At 42.3% G+C, this 25583-nt stretch overlaps 1 long non-coding RNA gene across 1 annotated transcript; it reads left to right on the top strand.

Moving 5' to 3' along the window:
* The first annotated feature begins 21297 nt into the window (after positions 1-21297).
* LOC139024653 (uncharacterized) lies at positions 21298-22385 on the top strand. The gene is made up of 3 exons (XR_011475987.1): positions 21298-21427; positions 21570-21879; positions 22173-22385. It is a non-coding gene; the product is annotated as an uncharacterized lncRNA (long non-coding RNA).
* The last annotated feature ends 3198 nt before the right edge of the window (positions 22386-25583 follow it).

The raw sequence follows: 25583 nt of genomic DNA, 5'->3' as shown, positions 1-25583 counted from the left end.
CCTGGTGGTGTGGCWCTGYGGTATAGTTGSCACTATGTTATGTCTAGTGTTAACCCACCTAAACTCATCAACTATAAGTATGAAAAACAACCACAAACAATCTATTGGGATGGGTCACTGAAACCCATATCTTTTAATAAAGTATAAACACATTTTTCTTTACTTGTGCAATTTTTATAGATTTGTTGTCAAAAACAATTACTCAATGCAAGTACAATATCCCATTAATAAATCCATCCAGGCCTTCTCTCCACACCTGCTCTGYCYATCCKCTAAGAGCCTCCCTACCTTTAATCCATCCTTCTATCCTTCCATCTGTTGAACTCTCTATGCTCATTACCCTGAGCACACGAATGACCCTGGCCAACCAGGGAGGAGAGGAGAAGAGCCACACAAAGACAAACAGCTCCCCCGGGTCACATCTCTGTCAATCTGAATAAACAAGGAGACTAAAGTGGTCAGGGCAAGGCAGGGAGGAAGAGGACGCTAGTACACATCAGTGTGTTTGTGTGCATTGGAGGAGGGGCGAATTGGTGGGGAGAGGTGTGTGTGGAGGGGGTGAGGGTTGTGTGGTGTGGTGGGGTTGTGTGTGTGGAGGGGGGTGGTTGGGGTGTGGGAGAGGGTTGGGGTGGTGTGTGTGGAGGTGGTGAGGGGGTTGTGTGTGAGTGGGGGATGGGGATGGGGATGGGAGTGAAAACTATAGCCTGAAGATAGCTCTGTCTTCACCGGTTCACACAGAGTTCCACTCTAATGAAGACTCTGTACTCAAAACCTCTAATGAAGACTCTGTACTCTAATCCTCTAATGAAGACTCTGTACTCTAATCCTCTAATGAAGACTTTGTACTATAATCCTCTAATGAAGACTCTGTACTCTAATCCTCTAATGAAGACTCTGTACTATAATCCTCTAAGAAGACTCTGTACTCTAATCCTCTAATGAAGACTCTGTACTGTAATCCTCTAATGAAGACTCTGTACTCTAATCCTCTAATGAAGACTCTGTACTATAATCCTCTAATGAAGACTCTGTACTCTATCTTAATGAAGATCTGTACTCTAATCCTCTAATGAAGCTGTACTCTAATCCTCTAATGAAGACTCTGTACTCTAATCCTCTAATGAAGACCTGTACTCTAATCCTCTAATGAAGACCTTCTCTAATCCTCTAATGAAGACTCTGTACTCTAATCCTCTAATGAAGACTCTGTACTCTAATCCTCTAATGAGAGACTGTACTCTAATCCTCTAATGAAGACTCTGTACTATAATCCTCTAATGAAGACTCTGTACTATAATCCTATAATGAAGACCCTGTACTATAATCCTCTAATGAAGACTCTGTACTCTAATCCTCTAATGAAGACTCTGTACTCTAATCCTCTAATGAAGACTATGTACCCTCATCCTCTAATGAAGACTATGTACTCTAATCCTCTAATGAAGACTCTGACTCTAATCCTCTAATGAAGACTATGTACTTCAATCCTCTAATGAAGACTCTGTACTATATCCTCTAATGAAGACTCTGTACTATAATCCTATAATGAAGACTCTGTACTAATCCTCTAATGAAGACTCTGTACTATAATCCTCTAATGAAGACTCTGTACTCTAATCCTCTAATGAAGACTGTACTCTAATCCTCTAATGAAGACTCTGTACTCTAATCCTCTAATGAAGACTCTGTACTATAATCCTATAATGAAGACTATGTACTATAATCCTCTAATGAAGACTCTGTACTCTAATCCTCTAATGAAGACTCTGTACTCAATCCTCTAATAACTTCATTAACTCTAATGAAGACTACTATAATCCTCTAATGAAGACTCTGTACTCTAATCCTCTAATGAAGACTTCTTACTCTAATCCTCTAATGAAGACTCTGTACTCTAATCCTCTAATGAAGACTCTTGTACTCTAATCCTCTAATGAAAGACTCTGTACTCTAATCCTCTAATGAAGACTGTACTCTAATCCTCTAATGAAGACGCTGTACTCTAATCTTTTCTCTTGTGTTCACTTTGACGCTTTGTGAGACAATGTGTACTGTCCACACAGAGGAGTCTGTGAATAAACTACATTCCGAGCTGCGGACATCAAACAGCCATACCCTGACTACCACATAGTTCATCCAACACAATACTGCAAGTATAGCGAATTCTGCTTGTTTTTCATTGACATCCCTGCTGGTAGTGGAGTTGAGATTGTACCTTTAGGATAGTGGGGAGTAGGGTGGTTAGACTGATCCAGAGCTGACAGCCAGTTGAGAGGTAATCTGGGTCTAAAGACTGTTGTGTATCTGGGTGAAAGGAGTCTGTCTCCTGGACAACAGGCTGGTGGTTAGACAGAGGGAATTGATTATGTTCTCTCTCTGCTGAAGCCTGTGGAGAACTGTTGTGTGTCTGAGTCACTATGTCAGTGGTCAGAGAGGAGAACTGTTCTGTGTCTGAGTCACTCTGTCAGTGGTCAGAGAAGAGAACTGTTCTGTGTCTGAGTCACTCTGTCAGTGGTCAGAGAGGAGACTGTTCTGTGTCTGAGTCACTCTGTCAGTGGTCAGAGAAGAGAACGTTGTGTTCTGAGTCACTCTGTCAGTGGTCAGAGAAGAGAACTGTCCTGTGTCTGAGTCCCTCTGTCAGTGGTCAGAGAAGAGAACTGTTATTTGTCTGAGCCACTCTGTCTTTATCCTTCTCTCTCTCTCTCTCTCTCTCTCTCCTCTCTCTTCTCTCTCTCTTCTCTTCTTCTCTCTCTCTCTCTCTCTCTCTCTCCACTCTCATTCCCTCTCTCTCATTCCCTCTCTCTCTCCCCCTCACAGCCAGCTAATCTCGTATGCTCCCAAAAGCAGGAGGCTGGAAATCCTCTGGGAGAGAGACATGCACAAAGCATTATTAATTGAGACCACTCCTCCTGTGGTTTTTGGATGGCAGAACTGATGTGTGGACTGATAAAATAGCTTTGTGTGTGTGTGTGTGTGTGTGTGTGTGTGTGTGGTGTTGTGTTGTGGTTGTGTGGGTGGGGTGTGTTGTGTGTGTGTTGTGGTGTGTGTGTGTGTGTGTGTGTGTGTTGTGTGTTGTGGTGTGTGTGTATACATTTCTGTCTTGCTTAGCATAGCACTGTCACTACACAGCTATACTATGACATGAAAATAAACACACCTATATATTAAATGAACATTCCCCAAAGGTATTGATGTAGATGCATTTGTAGGGTAACCAGCCAGGACTGTTTGTAGGATAAACCAGCCAGGACTGTTTGTAGGATAACCAGCCAAGACTGTCCCTGGAGGCAGTGGGTAGTGATGCCTGTTCAGCCCACTCCTCACTGCACAACTGCACTGTTAAGTGCAATCGGGGGTCTCCGTGGCTCCTTCCTGTGCCCTGTACATGTGGCTGTGGGTACTTTTGATCTCCATTAACACCCGTTCTGGGAGGCTGTGGAGGAGGTGGGGGCGTTCCTCGCCTCTCCTGTTGAGAGCAGCCATTAGCATTAGCCAGAGCAGCTCCACTGCTGCCATTATTGCTGAGTCACTTCCTGCCTGCCACATCACATAACAGCAGGAGTGGCTCTGTCTTCACAACATACAGTTACAGCACATGGCTGCAGAACATCCACAGACCTGGCTCCTGTCCTGTCTACCCCCAGGCCCAGGGTCAACTATAACACACTACAGACCTGGCTCCTGTCCTGTCTACCCCCAGGCCCAGGGTCAACTATAAACATACTCAAGTGTGGTGGTGACTATATAAAGATAGCAGTCATATGGAGATATGCAGGACAGTTGGGGTATATTTCATGTGTATGGGTCTAGGTAGCACTATGTTCAGAGGGCTTCTTGACACTGTCATGGGGATTGATATGGCAATTTCATCATTGGTCATAACAGCTAATGCTATTAAGTGTTTGGATTTTGGGATAGATGACTGTGTTTCAAAGAGTTTGATTAGAATCTATCTGTGGATAAACACACACGCAGGCGTGGACACACAYGTGTATTTCCCTGACCCAGCCTAAGATGAATATGAACAGAGTATGCATACTAAGTAGAATAAGTCCATGGACCTCACGACAAAGCCCTACTGTCAGCGTTGGCTCAAATGGCCTTTACATAAACCCATTGTGGCCTTGTCATGCTCTGTCATGCTCACCATATCAAAGAATGTCACCATTTACAGCATTCATACCAGATACTACAGATGTACAATCTTAATTTGATCACCCTGTCGCAAGAGAACTTTCCTGCGGTGCAGGAAATATAAAACGTGTAGTGTTTTTTAGGCTTAAAAAAGGCTTCTGAAGTTTGTAATTTTCACTTTGAAAAATGTATCAACCCCTACAAAAATGTCCATTAATTATAATCCACATCATAATTCACATTTCCTGTTGCTGCAGGATTATTTTCCTGCTGTAGCAAACTGGCTCAAAGTATSATCCTGCATCTGTAGTTCCTGTGAAAAGCCCTATGTAGTCACTGACTGAGGTGGCAGCCAAAAGAACCAGCGGGGATGTCACTGTTCTGTGATATTTAGTCCATGTGACGAGGAGGGAATGTCATCGGAACTGACTAAACASCCATGTGGCCCGGGGAAGGGAGGAATAGCTAATAGCCCTTAGCGAGCTTCACAAAGACGGCTCGACGGGCAGGGTGAAGAGAGTGACAGCAGCCCTGGGGGGGGATCTCTTTCTCTCTTTTTACGCTCAGCTCGTTGGTTTCCGACAGACCCACTTCCTCTTTTGGCAACAGCATAGAGAGGATTGATCAGCATATCCTTAGCCATTCAGTTGAATTGTGGCAATTTTCCCGATGAATTGTGAAGCGACAGCCTCTGGAAACTGTCATACAGTCTTTGGACCTGGCGAGTAGAGCTGCCAATATCCCGTTGACTGCAGCTGAGTAATATTGGATTGGAATTTCATGGAGAAATGTACTTCCTTCGCGCATGACAGGATGTCATAGCAGGAAACTTTCAGCCATTGGAGTAATACTGGATGATGTTCAGGACCAATAGGATTCTGATAGTCTTGAGGTTTACTGGGATGATGCAGGACCAATAGGATTGTGATAGTCTTGAGGTTGTACTGGGATGATTCAGGACCAATAGGATTGTGATAGTCTTGAGGTTGTACTGGATGATTCAGGACCAATAGGATTCTGATAGTCTTGAGGTTGTACTGGATGATTCAGGACCAATAGGATTGTGATAGTCTTGAGGGTTTTACTGGGATGATTCAGGACCAATAGGATTCTGATAGTCTTGAGGTTGTACTGGGATGATTCAGGACCAATAGGATTCTGATAGTCTGAGTTTTACTGGGATGATTCAGGCCAATAGGATTCTGATAGTCTTGAGGTTTTACTGGGATGATTCAGGACCAATAGGATTTGAAGTCTTAGGTTTTACTGGATGATTCAGACCAATAGGATTGTGCTAGTCTTGAGGTTGTACTGGGATGATTCAGGACCAATAGGATTCTGATAGTCTTGAGTTTTACTGGGATGATTCAGGACCAAAGGATTCTGATAGTCTTGAGGTTGTACTGGGATGATTCAGGACCAATAGGATCTTGATAGTCTTGAGGTTGTACTGGGATGATTCAGGACCAATAGGATTGTGTAGTCTTGAGGTTACTGGGATGATTCAGGACCAATAGGATTGTGATAGTCTTGAGTTGTTACTGGGATGATCAGGACCAATAGGATTCTGATAGTCTTGAGGTTTTACTGGGATGATTCAGGACCAATAGGATTCGATAGTCTTGAGGTTGTACTGGGATGATTCAGGACCAATAGGATTCTGATAGTCTTGAGGTTTTACTGGGATGATTCAGGACCAATAGGATTCTGATAGTCTTGAGGTTGTACTGGGATGATTCAGGACCAAATGGATTGTGATAGTCTTGAGGTTTACTGGGATGATTCAGGACCAATAGGATTGTGATAGTCTTGAGGTTGTACTGGATGATTCAGGACCAATAGGATTGTGATAGTCTTGAGGTTTGCTGGATGATTCAGGACCAATAGGATTCTGATAGTCTTGAGGTTTTGCTGGGATGATTCAGGACCAATAGAGTTGATAGTCTTGAGGTTTTACTGGGATGATTCAGGACCAATAGGATTGTGATAGTCTTGAGGTTTTACTGGATGATTCAGGACCAATAGGATTTGATAGTCTTATGGTTTTACTGGGATGATTCAGACCAATAGGATTCTGATAGTCTTGAGGTTACTGGATGATTCAGGACCAATAGGATTCTGATAGTCTTATGTTTTTACTGGGATGATTCAGGACCAATAGGATTCTGATAGTCTTGAGTTTACTGGGATGATCAGGACCAATAGTATTCTGATAGTCTTGACGTTGTACTGGATGATTCAGGACCAATAGGATTCTGATAGTCTTGTGTTTTCCTGTAATTATTCAGGACCAGTAGGATTCTGATAGTCTTGTGGTTTTCCTGTAATTATTCAGGACCAGTAGGATTCTGATAGTCTGAGGTTTTACTGGATGATTCAGGACCAATAGGATTCTGACAGTCTTGATGTTTCAGGAAGGAACAGAGAGTACAGTAAAAGAGAAACAGTGACTGCAGGCAAAAACTCAATAAACACAGAGTGCTCTCTGGAGCCCCCCCCCCCCCCCCACACACACACATAAACACAAAAGAACAAAGCCAAGCCAAAAACCTACTGTGAACCTGTGGAATCCTATACTGGAGTCTTCCAATACACATCTTCCCTACAGACCCAGGGAGAGAAGTGAGGTGTCTCTACACTTCCTGCCTTTAAAAGCACAGAGGAATCACACATTGAAATACCAGACAGTGTAAGGTTGCAGACGGTGTGAGCCCTACGCCTTCCCCAGCATCATGACCTGTAGCTATGGTGAAAGTCGCTCCCCTAAGCACACCTCCCTCAAACAGACCAAGATCCCCAAAATGGTCCTGAGAGGCCAGGTGTCACATCCACAAAATGGTCCTGAGAGCAGGTGTCACGTCCACAAAATGGTCCTGAGCCAGGTGTCACTCCACAAAATGGTCCTGAGAGGCCAGTTGTCACGTCCACAAAATGGTCCTGAGCCAGGTGTCACGTCCACTAAATGTCCTGAGGCCAGGTGTTCACGCTCCACAAAATGGTCCTGAGAGGCCAGGTGTCACGTCCACAAAATGGTCCTGAGGCCAGGTGTCACGTCCACAAAATGGTCCTGAGAGAATATAGTATTCATAAATTAAATCAACCACAAGCATTGATTGTATTGTACATGGATACTACACACAATATTTTTATGTTGTCCAGAGTCCAGAGTACATGGCAACCAGTTGAGGAATAGCGACAAAATCACACAGGCATGCTAGTGGAAAGATAAGTCATCCATCTTGTCAGAGATATAATCGAAATCTCCATTTGGATCTGTTGTATTTAATCACTAGGTACTCTGTATTACAGTAATCTGTTGTATTTAATCACTAGGTACTCTGTATTAGAGTAATCTGTTATATTTAATCACTAGGTACTTTGTATTACAGTAATCTGTTGTATTTAATCACTAGGTACTCTGTATTACAGTAATCTATTGTATTTAATCACTGGGTACTCTGTATTAGAGTAATCTGTTGTATTTAATGACTTGGTATTCTGTATTACAGTACTTTGTTGACCAATAACATCTGCTAAATATGTGTATGTGACCAATAGAATTTGATTTGATGTCAGACTGGGAAGAATGCACATTATCAAATGGGGGACCTTCAGTATGGGTAAGAGGGTTGTAAGGCCTGTGAGGAGAGCAGGGATGAAGAAGGAGGGAGGAGAAGAAAGGGGGAGGAAGGGAGTGAGGGGAGGGGCAGAGAGAGGGATGGAGCCACAGGGGGTTCTGGGTAACAGCCAGGAGGGTCTTATGATTCCAAGGAGGCYGGGGGTGGGAGAGCAGGGGCTGCTGGGTCCAAGCTGTCTTTGAGCTCCGCTCAGGCGTTAGGGCAGAAGAGAAAAGACACACAAATGCAACAAAAACACACTATACATACTCTCTATCTCACTCTCTCTCTTTCTCTTTCTCTCTCTGTCTCTCTCTCGCTCACTCTCTCTCACGCTCTCTCGCTCTCTCTCTCTGCCCAGCAATGACCTTTTACTGCGTACAGACCCAAACTTACCTCCTGACTAGTTTCACTAAATCCCAATCAGAGCAATCTCCTGGAAGGAAAACATGGGCTTTAYTGAAAGCCGCTACGGTTGAGATGTTTGGAACGACAGTACTTATCACAGATGTTTCACATTAAATATTGATTGTATTACTACTGGATTACGATTATGACACCCAAACAGCTTAGCACGGAAAAGTTTGCTCACTTTTCACAGCAGAAATAGCACCCCTCACCTTTCCTGACCCCATTGTCCAATAAGCACTACGCTGCCCTAACAAACAAAACGGCAGTAACTGCTCATAGCGTGGAACTGAGAAAATTAATTTCAATCTTTCAATAGTTATCAACAGCTATCTACAGTTCCAGCTAGTGATAGGGCTGGCACAGTGAGACACAGTGAGAGAGAGAGATAGATGGATGTATATAGAGAGGGAGGAGGGAGAGAGAGAGTAAAGAGAAGAGAGAGAGAGTGAAAGAGAGAGTGAGTGGTGCAGCCCACATCTAGAGGAGTACAGAGCAGTGAGAGGGATAGAGTGGCATTAACTGCTGCTCCAGGGCTGCATGCAGCTGTCTGGTCTGGGGCTGAGAGGGAGCAAGAGAGAGGGAGGGTGGCTCATAGGAGGAGGAGAGGACTTGAAGGGAGAAAGAGGAGAGACGGAGTAAGAAGAGGGGAGGAGAGAAACAGATGAGGGTGAGCGGAGCATAGTAGGCGGTTGACTGGATGTATCGTTGAGAAGCTAGGAGAAACTGGCAGACTGCAGCTGGTCTATAAAAGGGAGGAAAGGGGGGGTTGTAATTTGAGAGCGCCTGACAGATCGGGCTTTAGTGTACTACTCTACTCAGCACTAAGGTAAGATATTGTTTTCACTGAGGGGACTGTCTTTGGAGAGTAACTCAGATATACTATGGATGGCTGTGTGTGTGTGTGTGTGTGTGTGTGTGTGTGTGTGTGTGTGTGTGTGTGTGTGTGTGTGTGTGTGTGTGTGGTGTGTGTGTGTGTGTGTGTGTGTGTGTGTGTGTGTGTGGTGTGTGTGTGTGTGTGTGTGTGTGTGTGTGTGTGTGTGTGTGTGTAAGTGAGTTGGGGGTTATTTCCTGTCCTTTCAAGGCTGTCATAACATCTCCTGGGGTTATGAGATGGATGGATCACATATACAGTTAAGGTGTAGACTATGCTAGCACGGGGACGCCCTGCCATGACTTGAGCTGAGAGACACCATGCTTTAGTCTCACTGCGCTGTCAGTGAGAGACAGAGAGCAACATACGCAGTCCCGCGTGCCATCCACTGTGGACAAATGAATGAGTGTCCTTGTGGTGAAGAACTCAATGCCAGTGCTCTTACTCTGCTGCCCTGAGGCCTCTTCCTGCTGTTCTGCTGTTTCACATTAATACTTTAACAAGCTAAGCATTATGCTCAGAGTCATTCTAGGGAGTAGCTTCTTTAACTCTGCTTTTTGAGAGGAAGGAGGGGGGTAACGAGGAAGGAAAGGAATTGAGATGTGCAGTGAGTGGAATGAGTCGGACTACTCCACAGCACTCAGAGGTGAGAATCTGAGAGTACAAAAAGTGCTGTGACAGCAGCTGTCTGTGGACATGTCGAGCTCCAGCTATATCAATGCCGTGCCACACTCCTTCACCTCCACGACAAAGTGATTACTGGTCTGCCCGTGGGTGAATGATTACTGGCCTGCCCGTGGGTGAGAGTGATTACTGGTCTGCCCGTGGGTGAGAGTGATTACTGGTCTGCCCGTGGGTGAGAGTGATTACTGGTCTGCCCGTGGGTAGAGTGATTACTGGTCTGCCCGTGGGTGAGAGGTGATTACTGGTCCTCCGTGGGTGAGAGTGAGTAACTGGTCTGCCCGTGGGTGAGATGGGTGAGAGTGATTACTGGTCTGCCCTGGGTGAGATGGGTGAGAGTGATTACTGGCCTGCCCGCGGGGGATGGGTGAGAGTGATTACTGCTGCCGTGGGTGGAGTGATTACTGGTCTGCCCGTGGTGAGAGTGATTACTGGTCTGCCCGTGGGTGAGAGTGATTACTGGTCTGCCTGTGGGTGGGATGGGTGAGAGTGATTACTGGTCTGCCCGTGGGTGGGATGGGTGATGAGATTACTGGTCTGCCTGTGGGTGAGAGTGATTACTGGTCTGCCTGTGGGTGGGAGTGATTACTGGTCTGCCTGTGCTAACTGGATTGTGTGCACCGCTTGGTCTCCACCGGCTGAAGACCAGATGTAGACTGCAGTCTGTAGGACAGGAAGAGACCATGGCAGCATGGCAACAGGGACATCTCTATTTGCACATAGCACTGTTCCCAACCCAGAACAATGCTGAATTGTGGCTGTGGTGATGTCATCTTGTCACTGATCTGACAGTGTCGTAATCTCCTTCCCAGAAGGACTTCCTGTCTGTTAATAGTATGTATTTAACCAGGCAAGTCAGTTAAGAAACAAATTCTTATTTACAATGACATCCTACCAGTGGGTTAACTGCCTTGTTCAGGGGCAGAACGACAGCTTATTATTTTGTCAGCTCAGGGATTCGATCCAGCAATCTTTCAGTTACTGGCCCAACACTCTAACCACTAGGCTACCCTGCTGTCTGCAAGCAGAAGTTCCCCTTTACCACACCTAGGATCTATTCACCCTCCCTGATGTATCATCAATCGTTAGTGGGACAAACCTCAAAACTGGCCTTGGATCAGTGTCTAGGGGCCATCCAGCTCTACACCTGTGATTAGGTCTAGTGTGACCCAGAAGATAGATGTATCTCACGCTGCAAGGCAGGAAGTCGGTCAGTACATGCTTGGGGTAACGACAAACAAAAGTAGTGGTTTGAGTGTTTTATGATGAGTCAACCACTTCCCCTCGCTGTGAAGTGAAGTGGCTGGCTAACTGTTTTGCAAGATTTCATGGGTCCAAGCCCGGACATATGTGTCATAGAGGAATCATTTCATGGAGCCGCTCCTGTTAGTTGTAGTTGGTGATTTCAGACTCAAATCACTTGTGAGGGACTGCTCTTGTCTACACTTATTTACTTACTCGCTATTTTATGTTAAATATTTTCTTGTGGCATTGAACTTTGCCACACTGAAAACATTTCACACTCTGTCTAACATGGATTTTAATTGTCATGACAGTACTGACAAAATTCCTCTGAACTATAGGGCGGACAGAAGGGATTTTGAAGAAAGCAACACTCCTCTTACTATCTTTACTAATGGGGGTTTCTCTAGGCATTTTAGAACAGTAATCTCAAGTTAAAGGAGAACTTCACCCAAAAACGATATTTTGGTATTGTTTTCATTAGTCCATTGTTGACATAGTCCAAAATGTTTTGCTTTGCAGCAATCAATTTTTCAAGATATATAACTTTCAAAATACAGAAGTCATCACCATATGATGATGCGTTTTGCGTCATATGATACAAAAGGCATCACACAGATGATTTTCTATATTTTGAAAAGTAAAATATCGTTTTTTGGTGGCGTTTTCCTTTAATACTCATGTGGTATGATCATTTTGTGTTTTTTCCCTAAATCTAAAATAATCCAATTATGTTCAACCAGCCGGTTGATCTAAGCTATTAACCATGAATGCCCACAACCCCACTAACCTGTCAACTAAACAGCTGACCTTCTGCTCACATTGACCAGCATATACAGTAACCAGAAAACCACCATGTCAGCACATTGAACATGATAAAACAGCAACTAACTGGTGCCTTCAATACAGCCCAGTGCTGGTATTGCAGAAACTCCTTTCTGAACCTCCCTCCTTAATATCTCTCTATTTCTTCTCCTTCAGATGTCATGGCGTCCGACATACCGAAGCTCCAAGTTTCGAAACGTCTACGGCAAAGTGGCCAACCGGGAGCACTGCTTTGACGGCATTCCCATCACCAAGAACGTCCATGACAACCACTTCTGTGCCGTCAATGCCAAGTTCCTGGCCATCGTCACGGAGAGTGCCGGTGGAGGGTCCTTTATCGTTATCCCTGTCTCCCAGGTAACCATGGCAGCAGGCCAACAGTGAGGCATTACYTTCTCTGGGCTGCATATCTCTCTGAAACATCTACTCTGAGAATGATTTGCATTTTTGCACTTTAGGTTGTCCTTTTCACCAATGTGTAGCACCCATTTGGGTGGTGCCACGGCAGCCATTTTACATAATAACGATCACCACACATGTGGTGCGGTGTGATTGACTCCTAATATAACCCTGTAAAGACCAGTGCCAACCCTAACCCTGTAAAGACCAGTGCCAACCCTAACCCTGTAAAGACCAGTGCCAACCCCATACTCCTCAACCAGATACCAAATCCAACAATGTAGCTAACAATGGTACGCAAGAGTTGCACTTAAATATCCTGAAGGACATTGTTGTAATGGAAAATGTGTAGCTTTCAAAGACCTTAAAAGTATGGACTGTGGTGGGAAAATGTTGATTTTACCTGAAGAAGAGTCTGGTTTTCATGAATGATTCCAATGATTACTGGAAATACATTTGGATGACATATGATATTTATGTTTTACTGTTCTACAAAGCAAACCTTTTCTGGAGAGCTTTAAACACTCACCTTTAGGTTTAACGTGGAGTTATGGTAATACTGTGTTGTGTGATTGTATATATTAAGCATCTCCAATCCAAAATTACATCTAGAATCGGCTTCCTATTTCGCAACAAAGCCTCCTTCACTCACGCTGCCAAACATACCCTCGTAAAACTGACTATCCTACCGATCCTCGACTTCGGCGATGTCATTTACAAAATAGCCTCCAACACTCTACTCAGCAAACTGGAAGCAGTCTATCACAGTGCCATCCGTTTTGTCACCATAGCCCCATATACCACCCACCACTGTGACCTTTATAAGTCTATGCTAGGTAAAGCTCCACCTTATCTCAGCTCATTGGTCACTATAACAACACTCACCCGTAACATGCGCTCCAGCAGGTATATCTCACTGGTCATCCCCAAAGCCAACACCCCTTTGGCCGCCTTTCCTTCCAGTTCTCTGCTGCCAATGAATGGAACGAATTGCAAAAATCGCTGAAGTTGGAGACTTATTTCTCCCTCACTAACTTTAAGCATCAGCTATCTGAGCAGCTTACCGATCGCTGCAGCTGTACACAGCCCATCTGTAAATGGCCCACCCAACTAACTACCTCATCCCCATATTGTTTTTATTTACTTTTTTTTGCTCTTTTGCACACCAGTATGTCTCATCAGCCCAGGCAGGGAAGTTATAAACTTGATCTCCTCTATAAAAAGCATCTAGACGTTATCTCCCATTTCTTTTAGACTACCATTTGGTTTTCAACAGCAGAGATCTGTAATAACCTTGCTGTCTGTCTCTCCAACATTTGCAACATTGTTTCAATATATACATTTGATCTCCAGCTGTCCTATGGTACTGAACGTGTCAGGAGTCGGGACGAGACAGACAAGCTGGCAGCTTTCCTCAGCCAGTCAAAATCATGAATCAGCCCAATTTTTAGGGATATATACGAACAAATGTCAATAGAGAAACACAAAATTCAGCTAGTTTTCTGTAAATCCAGCTTCAGTTTGAAGTGATTGTGAGCTGCCCTGGCAAGAGAGTAAATGTTCTATGGCAGGCGAAATCTCACATCATTAGCTCATTGTTATGGATGTATCCCAAAAACAATCACGAGAAAACAGCTTATACAAATGCAAATGCAGCTACTTTGTTGTTATTCTGGCTACACTGTTTGATGTGACTGTGTTAGCCAAAGTTGGCTAGCTAGCAAGCGAGGGATAAGTACGTTGCCAGCCATCATGGCAACAGAACATTTAGAACAAACGACCGGATCGCGTCCATAGATTTAGAACAAAAAGACTTAACTACTGGGTCGCGTCTCTGGACACGGAACCGATAGAACGAAAAACCAGCCGGTTTGGGTAGCAACCCTAGATTTGTGTTGGAGCTATATCTCGTGGAAGGATGAAATAGTATGAATAAATTAATAAAAATATATATTTTTATGAAAATATGTCAATCATTATTTGAATATGTTGGTAACCCGTTGTATAAATGTGATAATGCCCTTGAAGCAGGAGTTTGGAGGATATATTGACACGGTTTGCCGGCCCTCGACTTCATCTCGGGCCTAACAACACCCGTGCCAATATATACTCCAAACTRCTCTGGCATCATGGTTTAAGTAGATGTTGGGTCTCAGTCACATCCTCTCTTTGAGACTAATCAAAATTGTTATTAGCCCTAATGGCTCTAAATATCAAATCACTCATCAACGCCAATCTTATTGATCAAATTGGACAAATACGTTTTCTAGAGATGCATCAATTGTTGTCAGGGTATACAGATGATGTCACTCATTGTTTAGTATGAAACCCATCTGCACCCTGGGATATAAAAGACCAACTACTATTTACTGAGTCCTGTCTCCTCAAGACACACTTTGCCTTGATACTTCCACTGTTTCTGGCTGCAAAGCCTTTTATCCAGAGGACAGGCCAAATCAAACTGTTAACAGAGGGCAGGCCAAATCAAACTGTTACCAGAGGGCAGGCCAAATCAAACTGTTACCAGAGGGCAGGCCAAATCAAACTGTTACCAGAGTAACAGGCCAATCAAACTGTTAACAGAGGGCAGGCCAAATCAAACTGTTACCAGAGGGCAGGCCAAATCAAACTGTTACCAGAGGGCAGGCCAAAATCAAACTGTTACAGAGGGCAGGCCAAATCAAACTGTTACCAGAGGGCAGCCAAATCAAACTGTTACCAGAGGGCAGGCCAAATCAAACTGTTACCAGAGGGCAGGCCAAATCAAATTTACCAGAGGACAGGCCAAATCAAACTGTTACAGAGGGCAGGCAAATCAAACTGTTACCAGAGGGCAGGCCAAATCAAACTGTTACAGAGGGCAGGCCAAATCAAACTGTTACCAGAGGGCAGGCCAAATCAAACTGTTACCAGAGGGCAGGTCAAATCAAACTGTTACCAGAGGGCAGGCCAAATCAAACTGTTACCAGAGGGCAGTGCACATCTGAGTTCAGGCCTTGATATGGTCATTCAGCAAGATGCTGTTATCCAACGTTCTGTGAACATACAGTATATGTTCCATGAGTGACTTAAAGCCCAGCTCTGGTTTGGCACTTTGCTCCAATCAACTAAAGCAGTTACATTTTACATTTCCCCCATTGAGGACAACCATAACTGTTTCACTTGAAGGAGTGGAATAGAGTCCAATCCAGGGTACCAGAAGGAGATCTGCAGCTGGTGCAGGGTGTAAAAATACATCTCTGCAAAACCAATATTCTAATTAGGAAAAGCAGTTATAGGAATGAAAAGGGTGGGACACACACTATAATGGAAAACCACTGTGGGGAATTTTCTGCTCTAGTATTTTACAGCTATTTACTGAATAGGAGAGAAGAAGGCATAAATACATCAGTTTCTGCATTTTCACTAAGTGAAATATGGTGAAATATGAAAGCCACTCCATTAAAATGTTGCAGATATACAGTATTAATACCATATTGGCAGTTATGAGGGATTTCTCATTGCCGTTAGTTGTCTTGGCACTTCCATGAACGATGGTCTTTGAGGGAACAAGCTGTGAACCATACCGCTCTCCTCCAAGATCTTCCATTCTTTATTGCMATGGTCCCTCTCTTGCCACCYCATGCCAAGTTATACTACACTACCTAGAATGCCCCACCCTGTCCCTGTCATGGTCCCAAAGCATTCTACAGCTTTCACTTGGATCAGGCATCAATGGCTCTTTTGTCATGGGTATCCAGAGTCATTCAGCTTACTGTGTTGTAATTCATCTGGCTGAGCTCATGGCTGTTCGATTGCCTCATAATTGGCTCATGTGTTTCGGTGTAAGACTTGGGCTACTTTCCCATGCTACTTGGGCTACTTATGCAGCCCTCCTCAAAGCAGCTTTCTGCTCATCTGATTGCAGAATCTTCAACACATTTTTAACCCTACATTTATTTCTAGTACCATCCACAGGGTCTGGAAGGCTCATATACTCCCCCTTCACAAAAGTGTTGACCCGTATGACCGAAATAATTATAGCCCCATTTATAGCCCCATCTATTGCCTAGCAAAGATTCTAGAATCCTTGGTAAATACTAAATTTAGATCTTTTATAACTATGAAATGTATTCTAAATGTACACCAGTCAGGTTCCAGATCAGGTCATAGCACCATCTCTGCTACTTCTTTGGTTTTAAATGATGTCTTTAATTGTTTGGATGAGAAAACACATTGTGCAGACCTTTTTATTGACCTGTCTAAAGCCTTCAACACTGTGGRTTGCGCATTACTTATTCAAAGGCTTTCATCAATTGATCATGACCAGGCTGGTTTGAAACCATATTAAAGAATACAGTGTGTGTTTACTGATGGTGTTAAATCAGGTTTTCTGGATTTAACATAGAGTCCCACAGGGGTTGAATCTCGGTCCTGTTCTTTTCACTATTTACATTAACAATATTGGTTTATCTGGAGAAGAAGAAAAAATGTCACCTGTATGCAGATGACGAAATTATAGTTATAGTATATACAATGTGAGCAAATGAGGTGAGATAAGGGAGGTAAAGGCAAAAGACAGGACCTATTCTGACAGAAGAAGACTATTTTAATTCTACATTTCTTAACTAACTCATCAACACGCTTCTTTGAAAATATATATATTTTTGTAAATTCAGATACTCAGATATTTATAAGCGTGGACACGATCAATGAGGGCACCGTCCAAAATAGATATGCATTAATAATCAGATACATTTTTACATGATTTGGAAAATAACATATACTTGGTTTTACCTGCATTAAGTAACCATTTCAGTTCAACAAAATCTTTCTGCAGGGCAATAAAGACAGATTAAACTCTGATAGAGTTTGGTCAGCTGTGGGGGCAATAACATGCACCACAGTCNGAACTCTGTGAAGCATTTATTGGGCTGCAATTTCTGAGGCTGGTATCTAAGAACTATCCTCTGCAGCAGAGGTAACTCTGGGTCTTCTTTTCCTGTGGCGGTCCTCATGAGAGCCAGTTTCATCATAGCGCGCGACTGCATTGAAGAAAGTTCTTGAATTTTCTGCATTGACTGACATTCATGTCTTAAAATAGGGGGGCGCTGTTTCACTTTGGAAAAAATCGTGCCAAATTAAACTGCCTCGTACTCTATTCTAGATCTACAATATGCATATTATTATTACTATTGGATAGAAAACACTCTCAAGTTTCTAAAACTGTTTGAATTATATCTGTGAGTAAAACAGAACTCATTTTGCAGGAAACTTCCATACAGGAAGTGAAAAATCTGAAAACGATGCTCTGTTCCAGGGCCTGCCTATTCAATTGCCTAATATTTATCGATATGCATGCACTTCATACGCCTTCCACTAGTGTCAACAGCAGTGGAAGGTGGAATGGGGTGTCTAGCTTGATCTGAGGTCGAACAAGAGCCTTTGGAGTGGGAGGTCAGGAATTTCCTTTGTCTACCAAGGCGCGAGGCGGAGCTCGACATTGGCTTCTGAAAAGCGTTCGGTATACACGGCGGATATCTCCGGCTCTGTTTTTATTTGATACATATTAGAAAACATCATAAAGTAGGTTTTTTCAACCGAGTTTCATCAGTTATTGGGACTTTTGGAGGTTTCCGTTCTTTGCGTCGAGAGAAACTGGGAACGTCATCAACATTGGCTAGCATTGTGGCACGAATTCGACAGGAGAAAAGGACATTCTAAAACAAACAACGATTTTTCCTCGACCTAGGACTCCTTGTACAAGATTCTGATGGAAGCTCAACAAAAGTAAGAACAATTTATGATGTTATTTGTATTTCTGTGGAAAATGTTGATAACTATTCTCTGCCGTTTTGGCGGGCGCTGTCTCGCAATAACCAAGCTGTTTGTTATGGTAAAGTTATTTTTAAAAATCTAACACGGCGGTTGCATTAAGACCAGTGTATCTTTCATTTGCCATACAACAAGTATTTATGTAAAGTTTATGATGAGTTCTTTGGTCAGATTAGGTGAGTGTCCAAAATAGCTCCGGACATTCTGGTGAATCGATGCTACATATTCACAATGTATAACCACGGTTTGCAGCTCTAAATATGCACATTTTCGAACAAAACATAAGTGTATTGTATAACCTGATGTTATAGACTGTCATCTGATGAAGTTGGTCAAGGTTAGTGATTAATTTATATCTTTTGCTGGTTTTTGCGAATGCTATCTATGCGGTGAATAATGGGTTGTGTGTTTGGCTATTGTGTAAGCTAATATAATGCTATATTGTGTTTTCGCTGTAAAACACTTAAAAAATCGGAAATATTGGCTGGATTCACAAGATGTTTATCTTTCATTTGCTGTACACCATGTATTTTTCATAAATGTTTTATGATGAGTATTTAGGTATTCAGTTCTCTCTGTAATTATTCTGGCTGCTTTGGTGATATTTTTGATGGTAGCTGCAATGTAAAACTATGATTTATACCTCAAATATGCACATTTTCGAACAAAACATAATTTATTGTATACATGTTATAAGACTGTCATCTGATGAAGTTGTTTCTTGGTTAGTGACTAATTATATCTATATTTGGTCGGTTTTGTGATAGCTACCTATGCGGTAGAAACATGGTGAAAATATGCGGTTGAGTCTTTGGCTATTGTGTTAGCTAATAGAAATACATATTGTGTTTTCGCTGTAAAACATTTAAAAAATCGGAAATGATGGCTGGATTCACAAGATTTTATCTTTCATTTGCTGTATTGGACTTGTGTTTCATGATATTTATATGCTATTATTTACTTGTGGCGCTATGCTAGGCTATGCTAGTCAGCTTTTACTGATAAGGATGCTCCCGGTCCGGGATGGGTGTTAAGTAGAGGTTAAAGTAATGATGGACTGTCGTTTCTCTTTGCTTATTTGAGCTGTTCTTGACATAATATCGACTTAGCCCTATTTAGTAAAAAACATCTTCTTTATACACCAACACAACAACTGATTGTCTCAAACCATTAAGAAGGAAAGATTTATTTTATTATTTCCACAAATGAAATTTTACAAGGCACACCTGTTAATTGAAATCATTCCAGGTGACTACCTCATGCATTGGTTAAGAGAATGCCAAGAGTGTGCAAAGCTGTCATCAAGACAAAGGGTGGCTACTTTGAAGAATCTCAAATATAAAATTCTTTTGATTGCTAACCTTTTTTGTTACTACATGATTCATATGTGTTATTTCATAGTTTTGATGTCTTCGCTACTATTATACAAAACGTTGTATCAAGTCTGCCGAAATGTGCCTAATTGCTTTTTTTTACATTTACAAGTTCATAACTGTGCACTCTCCTCAGACAATAGCATTTTTTCACTGTAATAGCTACTTTAAATTGGACAATGCAGTTATATTAACTACACTTTGCGTGGTAGTTTATCTGAATTCAAATCTTCTTTTCGTAGTTATTTACTTTTTGCCATGCAGCTAACAGTGTAGTTAGCTACTAGAACCACCATTTTTTGTTTTATCTCCCGAACAACTGGGCTAGGCCGATGCACTTTCTCTCTGGCTGTCACACAAATCAAATCAAATGTATTTATATAGCCCTTCTTACATCAGCTGATATCTCAAAGTGCTGTACAGAAACCCAGCCTAAAACCCCAAACAGCAAGCAATGCAGGTGCAATGCAGGCCAGACTACACTCAATCATATGACCACTGAAGAGATGAGTCTTCAGTAAAGACTTAAAAGTTGAGACCGAGTCTGCGTTCTCACAGGGTAGGCAGACCATTCCTAAAAATGGAGCTCTATAGGAGAAAGCTGCCTCCAGCTGTTTGCTTAGAAATTCTAGGGACAATTAGGAGGCCTGCGTCTTGTGACCGTAGCATCGTGTAGGTATGTACGCAGGACCAATCGGAAAGATAGGTAGGAGCAAGCCCATGTAATGCTTTGTAGGTTAGCAGTAAAACCTTGATCTCCCTACACTGTTAACATCTGACTCCAGAGTTATGTGTTCTTCCAGTCATCCATTTTATATCAGGAAATAACGTAAGTCAACATCAAGTGGGGGAACTTTTTCATTAAATAAAGTTTTGAGAGTCATTCATAGCTTTTTTGCAGAAAGCAGGATCAGCTGATTTTAGAAGAGGGCTATATTTTGAGAAATTGATTATTTTATTTTTTTTATGAAGCTTATCTGTATACTAAGCAGTTGGTCTGTGATAGTGTGGCAAATGTTATCTACGGTACATGACACATACATCTCTACAGGGCAGTTTCACAAAGGAAATCCTTGAGCTCAATATAGACATAACCATCCGGCTTTACAAATGGTTTATATACCACAACAGCATATGCAAATTATGTTTGCTTGCTGGGTTACATTTCAAGTTGTTTATAAATGTGTCAATAACTATCTATATATATAGCTTTCTTAACATTTATAAATGTAATAATAACATTTTTAAAGGGTGAGCAAACGTATATTTAAATGTATGAATTTTTTTACTGGACATTATTATAAGGTGTTATCCATTTAGAAATACAACCTCAGTAAATGTTTGTTTAATTGTAATGTTTTGTGTCTGTGTTTATTTATATTTATTATGGATCCCCATTAGCTGCTGCCAAGCCTACTCTTCCTGGGGTCCAGCAAAATTAAGGTAGTTATACATTTTTAAACATTCAATACATTCATAACAGATTTCACTGTGTTTCTCCTCAACAGCTCATCAAAATGGTGTTATCTTCATTGGCAGGTAAGTGTTCATTTACATGTGAACACAAGTCTCAAAAAGGTTTTAAATACTTTTAATATGCTGTTAAAGTCCTAAAATGTTAAGAAACACATTTGTAACAACTTTTAATAGAACAGCTTTGACATACTGAATGTGTTATATTGCTTATTTGATTTTAATAATTATTAATTATTTTTTCCGATCGTCTCTTTTCCTCTTTGTGAGCTGGTGAAGAGATCAGGCTGGTCAATGGCCTAGTCGCTGCTCGGGGACAGTAAGATGTTCTTTACAAGGGCCAGTGGGGACGAGTGTGTGGCCAGATGTGGGACGTAAACGATGCCAATGTGGTGTGTGGCCAGCTGGCTGTGGGAGGCTGTGAGTGTCCAGGTAGTGCCCACGTAGGTCAGGGCAGTGGTGGCAGGCCCACTTGGCTGGATGATGTTGGGTGTAAAGGCACTGAGAGCTCCTCACAGAATGCTCACATGGAGGATTGAAACACCATGACTGTTTACAGGCTCAAGATGCCAGAGTTGTCTGCTCAGGTAAGAAAAGTCCCTCTGTTGCTATTGCGGTTGATAAAAGTCGAAATAGTTGATTTTAGTTGTGTCAACTTGGTATCGATTTTGTTGAATATTATACTGTAAGGCTTCCATTTCCTCTTTAATTTTCTTATTTCATTCCTAGTTAAACCTAATATCAGACTGGTCAATGGGAGTGACCTCTGCTCTGGGAGGGTGGAGATCTATCAAACTGGTCACTGGCGAACCGTGTGTGACACGTGTGGACTTGTATGACACTGCTGTGGTTTGCAGACAGCTTCCTGTGGGAGAGCTGATAGTGCCCCAGAGAGGCCTACTTTGGTCAGGGCAGTGGGCCCATCTGGCAGGATGATGTTGGCTGCTCTGGCAGGGAGTGCTCCATCAACAGTGCCCACACACAGGAGGAGGAACACATAACTGTAAGCATGGTAACGACGCAGGTGTTATTTGTTCAGGTAAGGGAGTCTCTTTGCCTTGTCTAGACTTGAGTTTTATCAGCATTTGGTTTGAATTGTGCAGAAAGGTCTCGTCATAAAGTAAATCCTAAAAAGCATATACTGCAGTGTTGTAGCCTGCTCTGCCCCCTAGTGGAGAGTTGACCTTTGCACAAAGAAACTTAACCCAGGTCTGACTTGGTGCTACTTGACCAGATGGGGGCAACCTAGAACAGAGCATGTGGCTTATATAGTATGAAGACCAGATAGGTTGGGATTGTTTCCTCACTAAACTACATCTCTTTGACCAACAGGTGTTGTCTTGCAGAAGCCTTCACTCTCCACAGACCCGTCCTATTCTGCCTTCTTGCATGGAGAGGAGGTCCAACTCACCTGCACTCTTCCATCCCGTATCCTCTGTAATGCTGTGGAATTCATCTTCTATCTGAATGGAGACTCCGTCATGAATGTGACCGTTGGATCCTCACAGCCCAGGGCTACTTTAACAAAGTTTAAGATGGACGATTCACGCCAGGGCAGTTACAGCTGCCTCTACAGAACCACTCCAACGGCAAAGCCATCAGCTCCCTTACAGCAACGCTACTAAAGGTGAGGTGGTAGTTAGGAAACAGGTGTTGCTTAATCTACAGTGAGCTTCAAAAATATTGGACAGTGACAAACATTTTGTTTTGGCTCTGTACCCAGCACTTTAGATTGAAATGATACAATGACTGAGGTCAAGTGCAGACTGTCAGCACAAATAATCTGAAACATAACCAAAACAAACAGCAAATGCATCCAACAAATGTGTACAGGAAGCTTGATGTAGTCACCAACGTGCTATGAAATAACACATATGGAATCATGTAGTAACCAGAAAAAGTGTTAAACAAATCAAAATCTATTTTATATTTGAGATTCTTTGCACACTCTTGGCATTCTCTCAACCAGCTTCATGAGGTAGTCCACTGGAATGCATTTCAATTAATATGTTTACCTGTTAATTTGTGAAATGTATTTCCTTCTTAATGCGTATCAGCCAATCAGTTGTGTTGTGACAAGGTAGGTTGGTATACAGAAGATAGCCTATTTGGTAAAAGACAAAGTCCATATTATGGCAAGAATAGCTCAAATAAGCAAAATAAATGACATTTCAAGAACTTTGAAAGTTTCTTCAAGTGCAGTCGCAAAAACCATCAAGCACTATGATGAAACTGGCTCTCACAGGACACCGCCACAGGAAAGAAGCCAAGTTACCTCTGCTGAGAAGAGAACAGTTCTTAGAGTACCACCTCAGAAATTGAGCCAAATAAGTCTTCACAGAGTTCAAGTAACAGACACATCTCAACATCAACTGTTCAGAGGAGAGGTGAATCAGGCCTCATGGTCAAATTGCTGCAACGAAAACACTATAAAGGACTCCAATAAGAAGATTGCTTGGGCATGAACACAAGCAATGTACATTAGACCAGTGGAAATCTGTCCTTTGGTCTGATGAGTCCAAATGTGAGATTTTTTGTTCCAACCGCCATGTCGTTGTGAGACGCAGATTAGTGAACGGATGATCTCTGCATGTGTGGTTCCCACGTGAAGCATGGAGGAGGATGTGTAACTGTGTGGGGGTGCTTTGCTTGTGCACGCTGTGATTTATTTAGAATTCAAGCAAGACACTTATCCAGCATGGCTACCACAGCATTTTGCAGCGATACGGCCATCCAACTGGTTTGCGCTTAGTGGACTATCATTTGTTTTTAAAGAGGACAATGACCCAACACATCTCCAGGCTTTTTTGACAAGAAGGAGAGTGATGGAGTGCTGCATCAGATGGCTGGCCTCCACAATCACCCGACCTCAACCAAATGAGATGGTTTGGATGAGTTGAGACCGCAGAGTGAAGGAAAGAATCAACAAGTGCTAGCATATGTGGAACTCCTTCAAGACTGTTGGAAAGCATTCCAGGTGAATTGAGAGAATGCCAAGAGTGTGCAAAGCTGACATCAAGGCAAAGGATGGCAACTTGAAGAATCTCAAAATATAAATAGATTTTGATTTGTTTAAACTTTTTTGGTTACTACTGATTTCTTATATGTTCTTTATAGTTTTGATTGTCGTCGCTATATTCTTTCAATGTAGGAAATAGTGACAATAAAGAAAAACCCTGAATGGTACTTTAGCGGTGAATTTTTGCCGCAATACTTTGGTGTCCCCATAAATGGAATATGTACAAAAAGTACTGTATTGTCTAAACGGTTCAACACCGATACGATGAGAATACCCTCAAATTAAGCGGACAGTCTGCCACTTTAACCTTCATATTGCTGTGTTGTATTTAACTTGTCGGCCACCATGCCTTTTTATATTTTAATTTATTTATACATAATTTGTTGCCTTCACCTCCCTTATCTTCAGCCTCACTTGCTCAACATGTATTATATGACTTATTTTTTTCCACTGTATATTGCTAATATTGTTTTTTTACTCCATGTGTAACTATGTGTTTGTTGTATGTTGTCGAACTGCTTTTGCTTATCTTGCCGGTCGCAATTGTAAAAATGAGAACGTGTCTCAATTTGCCTACTGGTTAAATAAAGGTTAAATAAAAAAATAAAAATAAAAATATCATTGTTCATTTGCCAAATCCAAAGTGTTGGAGTACAGAGCCAAAACACGCAAAACACGTGTCACTGTCCGCCTTACTGTTTGGAGCTCACTGATATATTTAAGATTCAGACCTGATAGAGATGAGAGACTGATTCTTGTCCATCACACACATATTTCTCAGTTACAAGGTGTGAATATGGAATCACATTACCAGATCATATTGCTGTTTAACTTTCTTCCAAGTGTCCTGCTACAAGCCCACCACATCTTCTCTCAGTCTCCAAATGGAGGGATGTTTTGGAAGCCTCATGGCCAGAGGTGATCAGGGGCCACAGCTTCTCCATCATCTGCCTCCATTATCCACAGTATCCTGGAGGCCCTTCTTTCATCTGACTCTCTGGTCCAACAGAGAACCGAGACTACCCAGCAGTCAACCACTCTGCCTGCTTCCACTTCCTGTTGCAGTGTATACAGACCAGGGGAAATACAGCTGCTGCAGTATGGAGTCAACATCTCCCACCTCGGTCATTCAGGTCGGTAATATGAACTAGCTTTCACCAATTAGAGGTAAAAATAACACATCTTTACATTTTTTTATTTAAATAGCTTTTAACGAGAGAAAAATATAGTATTGTCAAAATGATTCATATCCTTCATATCACTGTTTTTTTTTGGTTTTATATCCTATGTAATAATTTGCCATCTATACAAGTCTGATCTGTAGGTCTCACCTTTGACAATAACTTACCTTTTCCTTTCAAGTAACAGACACATCTCAACATCAACTGTTCAGAGGAGACCGCGTGAATCAGGCCTTCATGGTCAAATTGCTGCAAAGGAACCACTACTAAACCACTATACACACACAGTGTGTGTATATTGCATGTGTACAAACACCTGCACGGCATCAGCCTCAGGCAAACCGGCATTAACTGTAACACTGCCCCTCAGTTTCATTGAAACTTACTTTTCATTATGTTTTTATTTTTTATTTTTTTAAACTTTTATCTTTGACCGTCATTCTATCCCTGGCCCGGCAACTTCACTCCCACTTGTCTCCAATTCCACATCCCTAACCTCAGCTTCCCTCAGCCCATCCCACCTATCTCTTCTGGCCACCCTCT

This window comes from Salvelinus sp. IW2-2015, unplaced genomic scaffold, assembly GCF_002910315.2.
Source record: "Salvelinus sp. IW2-2015 unplaced genomic scaffold, ASM291031v2 Un_scaffold1752, whole genome shotgun sequence".
NCBI lineage: Eukaryota > Metazoa > Chordata > Actinopteri > Salmoniformes > Salmonidae > Salvelinus > Salvelinus sp. IW2-2015.
Note: the sequence above shows the minus strand (reverse complement) of the source record. Positions and strands in the feature narration are given on the sequence as shown.